Source organism: Cryptomeria japonica, chromosome 9 (genome assembly GCF_030272615.1).
Source record: "Cryptomeria japonica chromosome 9, Sugi_1.0, whole genome shotgun sequence".
Lineage (NCBI taxonomy): Eukaryota > Viridiplantae > Streptophyta > Pinopsida > Cupressales > Cupressaceae > Cryptomeria > Cryptomeria japonica.
In genome coordinates, this window is record NC_081413.1 from 235190205 (window position 1) to 235199400 (window position 9196).

Here is a 9196-nt window from a genome sequence, read left to right on the forward strand (position 1 = left end):
ATGGGTAGACTATGAGATTGGTGACTATAAGGACAATATTTTATGTGATATATTTCCTATGGATGCTTACCATTTGCTGTTGGGACATCCATGGCAATTTGACGTAAAGGCTTAGCATGATGGAGAAAAGAATAGCTATATCATTATCAAGAATTGTAAGAGGTATCAAATGGATCCATTACCTGATCCAAAAGAGGAAAAAAAAGTGGTATCAAGTGTGAATATGATGAGTGGGAAAGAGTTTCTTAAGGTGATGAAACAAGAAGGAGATCAAGGGTATGCTATTGTGCTCAAACCTAGTGAAGAAGGTAAGGTAGATCCAATGGAAGAAGTGCCACAACAGGTGAAGGGTCTAATCAAACAATATGAAGAAGTAATAGGAGAAGATCTACCTAATTATTTTCCACCAATGAGGGATGTAAATCACCAAATAGACCTGATTCCAAGGGCAAGTTTGCCTCACAAGGTTGCCTACAAAATGACACCTAGTTAAAATGAAGAAATTGCCAAACAAGTACAGGAGAAATTGGACAAAGGATTCATCAAAAAGAGTTTGATTCCATGTGCTATACCTACTATCTTAGCACCCAAGAAATGGGGAAAATAGAGAATGTGTACAGATTCCAGAGCAATCAATAAGATCACTATAAGGTACTGGTTCCCTATGCCAAGGATAGAAGACCTGTTGCACAATATTGGGGGTGCAAGCTACTTCACAAAGGTGGATTTAAAATCAGGTTATCATCAAATAAGAATCAGACCAAGGGATGAATGGAAGATAACCTTTAGGACCAATGCTGGCCTCTATGAGTGGTTGGTCATGCCATTCAGCCTTACCAATGCACCTAGCACCTTTCAAAGGCTCATGAACGAAGTCTTGGTTGAGTTCATAGGTAAATTTGTGATTGTATATCTTGATGAAATTATAATCTTTAGCAGGTCCAAAGAAGAACATCTCAAGGATGTGGAGAAGGTCTTGAAGAAGCTGAAAAAGGCACAACTCAAAATCAACCTTGAAAAGTGTGAGTTTCTCAAGACTGAACTTGTATATCTTGGGTTTGCCATTTCACAAGGTTGTCTAAAAATGGATCCTAGTAAAGTTGAGGCAATCCTTAGTTTGCCTACACCTAACAATATCAGTGATGTTAGGACCTTTCATGGGTTAGCATCCTTTTATAGGAAGTTTGTAAGAAACTTTAGTCATGTGTGTGCTCTTGTGCTCAATACTATCAAAGGGGGAGTCAAGTGTCAGTTTAGGTGGATAGAGGAGGCCTAAAAGGGATTTGAGTTGTTGAAAAAGAAGATAGTTGAGTTACCTACCCTTAGGTTACCTAATTTCAATTAGTTATTTACAATTGAGTGTGATGCTAGTCAAAGAGCAATAGGGGCTATTTTGAGTCAAGAGGGTCTTCCCATAGCCTTTTTCTCTGAAAAGTTGAATGAAGCAAAAAAAAAAAGTACTCTGTGTATGATTTGGAGTTGTATGCCATGGTGCAAGCCTTGAAGAAGTGGCATCATTACTTTTTGCCCAAAGAGTTTGTGGTCTATACTGACAACCATGCCCTTAGTTTTCTTAATGGACAAGAGAAGTTGAATCAGAAGCACCTCAAGTGGGTAGAATACCTACAATCTTATACCTTCACTATAAAGCATAAGAAGGTCACCTCAAATAAAGTTGTTGATGCACTGAGTAGGAGAGTCATGACCATACAAGAGGTTAAATTGCATAGTGTGGGGTTGGAGGAGTTGAGTGACCTCTACAAAGAAGACAAAGATTTTGCTGATAAATATGCTACATGTTCTGATTTTTCTAACACTTCTCATGTTTCCTACTCAGAGTATATGATACAAGAAGGTTTATTGTTTAAAGGAAATCTCCTTTGTATACCCCAATTCTCTAAGAGACAAAATATAATTCAAGAGAAACATCAAGGGGGTCTAGGAGGTCATTTTGGCAATGATAAAACAATGGAGCAGGTTAGTCGGTTCTAGTATTGACCCAAGTTGTAATCAGAAGTAAGGAGATTTGTTGAAGAATGTGCCATATGTCAGAGAGCAAAAGGATCAATAAGTAATGCAGGTTTATATCAGCCCTTAGTCATACCCCAAAGGCCTTGGGACTGTTTGAGCATGGACTTTGTGTTGGGTTTACCAAGAACACCAAGAGGATTTAATAGTGTTTATGTGGTGGTAGATAGGTTCAGAAAAATGGCTCACTTCATCCCTTGCAAGAGTACCAATGATGCCACCTATATTGCAGGTCTTTTCTTCAAATAAATAGTAAGAATCTATGGACTTCCAGTTACCATTGTGAGTGATAGGGATGTTAAGTTTTTGAGTCACTTCTGGAGAACCTTATGGAAGAAGTTGGGTAGTAGACTCTCATTTTCATCTGCCTACCATCCACAATCAGATGGTCAGACTGAGGTGGTCAATAGGTCCTTGGGTAATCTCCAAAGGTGTCTCACTAAGTAGCATGGTCAGACTTGAGACTTGGTGATCAGCCAAGCAAAGTATGCATATAATGATTCAGTCAATCGAAGCACAGGCAAAAGTCCTTTTGAAATTGTTTATGGAATGCATCCTACAGGTGTCTTAGAACTTAGTGATATCAACACAATGACCCACAAGAGTGCTCAAGGAGAGAGTTTTGCTAAAGGGATTAAGGAAATTCATGACAAAGTACGACAGTCCTTGCAACAAAAATAAAAAAAATATAAGGAACAAGTTGATCAATCAAGGAGGAACTTGCAATTTAAGGTTGGAGACTTAGTTTTGGCTTATCTCATAAAGGAAAGACTTCCAAAAGGATAGCCAACCAAGTTGATGATGAAGAAGATTGGGCCACTCAAGATTGTGCATAAGTTGGGCCAAAATGCTTATGAGGTTGAAATACCTCCTTCTTTGGCCATATCTCCTATTTTCAATATTTGTGAATTGTATCCCTATAAAGGATAATCTCAAACCACTCAAATGGATACTACATTGCAATCTAAAGAGGATTGGGTGAATTTACCACTTAGTCAATCGGCTCAGTTGGAAAGCATCTTGGATACCAAGGTGATCAAGAAGATAAGAAAGGGAATCTATGAACATTATATTGTGAAGTGGGAAGGTCTACCTGATTCAGAGGCTATGTGGATGTCAGAAGCTGACATAATTCATCATGGAGTGCAACTAGTAGACCTGATAACTCAAGGGACTTGAGTTCCTTGCCCCAGGGGAGTATGGTGTAGAGCACCTAGCTCAAAGTTGTCTTTTATTGCATTTTAGAGTTTTTGTTTGATTTCAAGTTATTTTATGTTGTAATAAGGTGGAAGAAATCCTATGATGTTTTTTGAAGCTATAGTTTGGTTTTCCACAGTTTTGTTGTGCTTGGGATCCAAAATTGTCATTATCCTAAAAAGTTGTCAAAATGTTAATTTTTGGTTTGTACTAGGTGGATGCCTGGAAACATGATAGAATGTTTGTAAATGGTTTAAATCCATTGTGGGATTCCATTTGAGTGATTTTTCAGGCCTTGAGAGCCTTGGAGTGTGTTTTTGCATGCATAGGTAAAAGTTGTCAAAAATTGGTCATGACAGCTTTTGTATTTTTAGGAAAAAGTTGTCCATGAAGGAAATGGTGTTGGAAGTTGGTTGAAAACAACTTAAAAAGGTGTATAAAACATTCTAATCATCTCCAATAATAGGTTAATCAACTTTTGGTTTGCATTCAATTCATTTGCCAAGGGTTTCCTATGCTTTTTCTCACGTTTGGAGTATTTTTTCTTTGAATTTTTTATTTTGTACGACTTGCACGGCCTGGTATAGTTCTCATAGTAGAATAAGAAGTTATGAATTTGTTTTACCTTTCCAACAAGTATAATATGAAGGTCTGAAGTGCTTTGGATCAAAAGTTATCATTGATTTTTGTAAAAATTGCTCACAAACCCTTGAAATTTGCGGTTTTGATTGTAAAAATGCATTTTACCTGAGCATCCATGAATGGAACAAGTTGAAATCCATTGGATGGATTGGGTAGTCTCTTTAAATATTTTTAGAGTAGGCATTTTGTGTTTTTTCATGCCACAAGGAGGAGAATGGGTGAGATGAATAACGCACAAGCTTGTAGCTAGTGTGTGAGGGCAGCAGAGATTGCTCATTTTCAGAGCCATGGAGAAGTGATACCCAAAAAACCCATAGTGTTTTGGAAATATCTATGGGTGTAATAAAATAATCCAAGATTTTTTTGGTTGGTTATTTTTATTGGTGAAGAGTTTGGAGCACATCTTCCGAAACTGCTTGGAAGCCCTAAACCCCTTAAAAATAGCTCTTTTTAGTTACCCTAGTTGTACAACAAACCTAGATGGGAAAATTTGTGATCTTGTTTAACTTAAAAATGGGTATCTTAATATGTAAAAATATCTAGGGGTGGTTAGGAAATTTTTGGGTAAAAGATGAAAAAACAGTCCAAGAAGGGCTAGTCAATTAAGCCTAATAGCAGTCGGTAGAAGCAAGTTGAAAGCCTGGGGCTTGGGAGGAAGGTGCGGACCATTTAAAAGCATAAAATGACCATGTAAATACCTACCCAAAATTACCATAAAATTTTAACATGCTTTTAGAGTGAAGATCCTTGGTGGAGGTCTTTGGAACATAGCTGGAGCTTTGGGAACCTAGTAGGAGACCTTCTCAAAATCAAAAATTTGGGTCAAAACCAACAAGAAACCTCAAGAGGCTATACTTAGGAGGAAAGCTAGTATATTTTAGACCTTGGAGGTCTAAGGAGTGTACCCTAACAAGTTACCTTGGAGGATCTTGAGTAGAAGGGTGAGTAGAGGAGTTGGGGTGAGTAAAGGTGAATTCGAGAGCTAGGCACAAGATCTCTGCATCAAGGAGGATGAGCTAATATCCTTGAGGGAGATCTTCCAAGGAAAAGAAGATGAAATCTAGGATCTAGAGAGGGATGCAGCTAGACTCAGGAGACAACTGAGGGATACTAAGTGGGAGAGGGATCAGGCTATTGAACACTATATAGAGGCTGAGATGGGCAATAGAGGACACAGGGGCTAGATACACCTATGTTCTACAGATAGGGGAGGAGATAGCCTACTTAAGAGACCTGTACTATGGATTGGTGCCACCAAATTAGTGGGCTAGGAGCTTTCGGAGACCATTGCGGATGATGATGACCACTGGAGGGAGAGACAGGAGATAGGCATCTAGTGGTGGGGTCATGGGTCATCCACTACCACTAGATAGAGGGGGCATGATAGACGATCCTGGGGTGGGTCCTTCTAGGGCTCAAACTCTATCGAGGCCAGCCAGATCTAAGGGAGGGAGTTCATCATAGCCTTAAAGGGCTCCCTATGTATCAGTTTGTACCATTTTGTATGATGATGTAGACACCTTTGGGTGATTTTGTAGCCATATGTATTTTGACATCATTGTATCATGATACTTATGATTTTGATATATATATGAGATGATTCATCCTTGTGGAAGCTATATGCATGTGTAGCTATGTGATATATGTTTCTATGTGATGCATATGATATGGATGCAAATATGTACATGAGGAAATGCAATATTTTGGTTCTTTTATGTTTTTAATATATTATGCATATGTGAATGTGAATGTATGAAATGTAGATGGATATGAATATGCAAATGACTTATTTACATGATGAGACTGTAAAATGTGCTAACAGTGTTATGTGCAGGATGTGATGCAATTGTGATATATATATGTATGTATGAAATGATAACATGTGGTAATGTAGGCACAAGCTACATGAAATGCAAATATTTTTGGTGTGTCATTATAATCAGTCATGTGATAACGGACTACACGGATTCGGGAAGGATGATGGAGGACAATCAAGAAAGGGGGATGGAAGATAGAAGATATGAAAGTGAAAGAGCTTCTTGTGTGTTATCATCATTGAGATTTATTATGGCAAATAGGTTATGACAATCGAGGTATATGTTCAACTTGGAAAGTCATTGTACCCTTTTGCATGGAGATCAGACAGTTACAAACAAGGAATGCCCCCGTTCATACTAGACTCTTAGTGTCCTCCTATCCTTGGAAAAGTCATAGAATTACTAACATAATCCATAAATAGCAAATAAAAATAGGTGATGACACCCCATCCTTGCCTTTCTAGTCAAAGACATCCTAGAGATAGAATCTCTAGTCAGAGACATCCCAAAAAAGCTAAAGGACATGTCACCAAAAAGATAAAATCAAAAGAAAATGAAGACTCGACACCAACTTCCACTGTAGTCCTTAAGTTTAGTGTCTCTTGTCACTTGTATAAGTCTATTTGATTGTGGTCACATTCTTTACTTTCACAAAAAGGATAGATAGCACTGAACCATAATGTTGTCCGAGTCTATTGAAATATTTGATTTGTTGAAAGTCCATTGTTGCTTGTGTCTCATCTGAAACTGACTAAATCCATGCAACTGATACTTTATTGTGGAGAAGATGAAACTTGATTGCGGATTGACGATGCAAGTGTTTCTTTATTGTGGATTGTGTGCAGATAGACTGAAGAAGACTGGAGGAAACTGTACTCCTCAGAACGTGTGATTTTCTCAGTTCCACACCCATCACTAGACATAGGATTTGCCTTAGCCATAGATAGGAGCTGATTTATTATGGATGGAAAGTGGTGAAAAATAATGTTATTATGAATGGATAACCAATCTTGGAGGACCAAGCCAATTTGGTTAGCCATCTGGAGTTGAAAGTTGATATGCACCAGATCCATAGGCTACTGTAATGATGTAAGGACCAAGCCAATTTGGTTCGAACTTGCCCTTCTTCTCTCTGTCTTGCGGATTTTTAGGATTTTCTCTGAGAACTAAGTCACCCACCTCAAATGTGCGAGGCTTTACCTTGTGATTGTAGTTGCATTGTTCCTTGACTGAATTATGTGTAGCTCGAGTGACTGTCTTCCTTGATAAAGGAAGTGAGATAGAATTATGTGTAGCTAAGCACATTGAGAATGGCAAAATGGCTTTATCTCATAATTGCAGTCTATTGAAGAAATCTATTGAATCTGGAGGAAAGTATCTTGCCTCTACCTCCAATGTTACTTTCTTTTATTCTGATATTTCCAAAAATCAAGTTGAAACTAAGCAAGAAATAGAAAGGTTATGCAAGGCATATGTCCCACTCTAGGACTCCATTCATGTCTTTAACCAGTCTATAGACGAACTACATGACAAACTGATTAGGAATGATAATGAGAGAGCTAAGAGATTTCAATCTCTATGATAGCTCAAGAGTTAGCTCACCTCACAGATTGACATTCTTCAGAGAGCCTACTCCAGTGCAGAAGATATTCTTGCCACTCCTGAAACGTGTTCACTTGACCTAAAGAATTTTGGGCATCCTTGATAACAAATTCCTTCAAGGAAGTTCCATTAAAGGTCTGTGATGTATCGCCAGAAGGGAAAGGATGTGTGGAACAAGTGGATGAGTGATGAAGGCTTGTGATTGTGAAAAGAAGTGAAAGTAGGATAGCATGATGGAGACTTAGGATCAACAAGTATGCTTTATGACTTGAAATTTTAGAACTTTTGCCCCCAGTTATTTTGATATTAGAGGAGATCAACTCTTGTTATTTTTCTTTCATAGGATTTTTATCCTTGACTTTGATTTTTGCAGAGTCCAATAGCTTTTGATTTTGATTTGGAATAAAGGACTTTTCTTTATTTTTTACTTTTAGATTTTTCTTCTCAAGGCTTGATTATTGATCCCCAATGAGTAAGGGTGTTTTTAATTCTTGTTGAGCCAAGTATGGGAGAGGAGTGGAAATGGAATGAGTGGATGAAATGGTAAGGCTATAAGAGTTATCAAGAGGGCTAGCAATACACTCAATAGATTCTTCGCTAGAACCACTCTTAGGACTATTGATATCAAGAGGTGCTTGCACCACTAGAGGAGATTTGCATTCAGAGTTAGTAGCCACAACACTAGGTGGTTCACACCCAATTCCTTGAAAATTGTTTATAGATTGTTCCTGTCAAGTGAATAGCTTAGGAGATAGTGGGAGTTGATCAACATGAAAAATATACTCACCACATCCCAAGTCTTTGATCTTGAACTTTTCTTTGATCTCTTCTTTTTTTGATGTAGAATCTTTCAAGGATTCTGGATCAACATATGTTGATGATGGAATAGCCTCTTGATTGACTGGGATTTTTATTTCTGATCTAGGTCATGGATTGTTGCAATATATGAATGGGTTTGGGTCAGCTTTGATGGTCACTTCAACTCCATTGTGTGGGAACTTGATACATTGATGATATGTTTTGGGAACAACTTTCATTTCATGAATCCATGGGCATCCCAAGAGTATGTTGTATATGAGATCTAGATCAAGGACTTCACAAACCACATCTTTCATAACCGGTCCAACTCTGAGAGTTAAGGTGAATGTGCCCTTAGATGAGCGTTCTTCGTCATCATATGCTTTGATGGTAATTTTGTTTGTAGAATTCACATCTTTGTCTAAATATCCCATTTGCTTAAGAGTATTCAATATACATATATTGAGACCTGCTCCTCCATCTATTAGGACTCATTTTATTCGGTGTTTGTGTAGGAAGGCTTCAATGTGTAAAGGTGCATTATGTGGTTGGCTTACAGAGGCGTCGTCGGCTTCTGTGAATGTAAGAGAATGTGGAATGTAAAGGTATCCCACCATGGCTTGAAACTGGTCCATGTTCAAATTAGTGGGGACAGAGGTTTCTCTCAGGAATTTGCCAAGTATGGCTTTATGTGAAGGAGAGATACGCAATAGTTCTAGGATTGAGATAAGCATGGGTGTCTTCCCTAACTATTCTACTAGATTGTACTCAGATTTGGATGATGAGGACGTAATGGTTTTAGCTAGAACACCTTGCAGGGTGACTTTACCTCCATGAGTTGTGACATTACATTCGGAGGTAGATTTAGAAGAGGGTCCAATGCCTCTTAGGACAACTTTGGGTCTTTGGGTAGAATTTTTAGGCGTTTCTTCCTTTATGATAATGGTAGAGACATAATTGTCCATTGAAATGTGATTAACAGTTGAATCATAGTTATAAGATGCTCTGGTATAGTTGGTCTACTTATCGGTGGATTTTATTTTTTCCTTGTCATGTTTTGGGAATGGTTCTTTAAACATTTCATGTTCTTGATTGGATGAATGCCCTTCAAT